Source organism: Morus notabilis, unplaced genomic scaffold, assembly GCF_000414095.1.
Source record: "Morus notabilis unplaced genomic scaffold, ASM41409v2 Scaffold100, whole genome shotgun sequence".
Classification (NCBI taxonomy): Eukaryota; Viridiplantae; Streptophyta; class Magnoliopsida; order Rosales; family Moraceae; genus Morus; species Morus notabilis.
Genome location: NW_010361820.1, coordinates 348,545 through 350,545, shown reverse-complemented (window position 1 = coordinate 350,545; position 2,001 = coordinate 348,545).

Genomic DNA, 2,001 nt, shown 5'->3' with positions numbered 1-2,001 from the left:
ATTTAACAAATGCATGTTTTGGATTTCTTGTGTCTTCTGGGTTTCCAGATCTTTATGTTGTTCAAGATCTAAGTTTTGTTTTTTTAATGCTTGGAAGGATTATCACAGGTTAATTTACGATAATATCCTTCTAGATCGGTCATGTGCTTAACACGTGGTGAATTCCATCACTTATTATAACAGAATGAGAAAACTTGTTAACGAAACAAAATTAAGAGAGAACGGATGTTACTTTTGAAAATTCAAAGGGTAAAGAGTTAAAATATTCATAATTCTGATAAAATTTTTGAAATTAATCCAAACTAAAGAGACGTTTGGTAGGGGGATTCATACCATGATTTGAATCATGGTTCATGGTTCGCTACAGTGTTTTCTCTCACAAAAAATACACATAAATCGAAAATAATTCTAATCTATGAACCAAACATCTCATAATATCATTCAGTGGCGGTGGCCATTCCCCTCTTCCACTCCTTTCTCTAGGTGCGTTTGGTTACAATAGTGGAATGGTAATGGGAATGGGAATGAGAATGGTAATGGGAATGGAATGGAAAAGAAAGTTGATTCATTTGTTTGGTTGTAATTTTAAGAATTCTCTAGAATGAAACATGAATATTTTCATGTTGACAAACTTACCCTTATGCTATATATAACACTAATATTTTATCTATCAATATAATATCTAAAATGTAATATAATATAATAATAATATTATTATATAATTATGATAAATAATATAATAATATTATTAAAATTATTAATATAATTATAATATTATAAAATATATTATAAGATTATATAATAAACAATAATAATTCAATTATAATATAATTAAAAATTACAACTATATTATATTATACTATAATATAATATAATATAATATATATAATTACAATATAATATATAATTATTATATTATATACAATAAATATATTATAATTAATAATCATGTGTAATGAACTATAATAGATAATAATATTAGAATTATAAGATTATATTAATATTTAATTATATTAATTATTATTATATTATTAATATAATAAAAATAATTATATTATACAATAAAATAATAATATTAAAATTATTAGTATAATTATGGTATTATTTGTTAAAATATTACAACTATATTATATTATATCATATTATATATATTATATTGTAATATTATTATATATTATATTATAAGATATAATTATGTTACAATATATTATATATTATTATAGAATATTAAATAAATATATTATAATTTATAACTATATTATAAATTAATTATTATATTTTTATAACTATATTATATTATAATATTTTTATTGTATATTACATTATATTACATATTATAAGATATAACTACTGGTAAAGTCTCTAATCCGGTATCAAATTGGAGCGACACGTGTATATTTTTTAAAAAATATATATTTCCTTTTAAAACATGTATATTTCATCTAAAAAATTGTTTAGACAAATTATAAGTGTCTCCCCACATTATACATGTTTTAAGAGAAAATATACTTATTTTTAAAAGAAATATATATATGCCGCTCTAATCTGATACCAAATTGGTGACAATAGATATAACTATTATATAATATATTTTAATTATATTATAATATTGAAGGATAATTATGGAAAAAAATAAAAAAAGAATTTAGAATGACTATTACTCCCATATGAGAAAGGAATGATGATTCACTCAATACGGGTGAACGACCATTCCTTTTAAATGATCATTTCATTATGATAAATCCAACTAAACATCAAACTAGAATTCAATTCCACTCTATTTCATTCTTTTCCACCCAGCCAAACACACCCTCTCTCCTCCATTCCCCTCTTCCACTTAGTGTTGAAACTTTGGACCGGCCTGTGACCGCCCGAAAACACTGAGTTTTTGCCCGAGCCCGAACCCGACCTGCCCGAAAAATTTGGGCCGCCCGCCCGAGCCCGAATTTCACCTTGAATGGGCCACGAACTTGTATTAGGCGGTCCAAGCCCGCCCAAAGA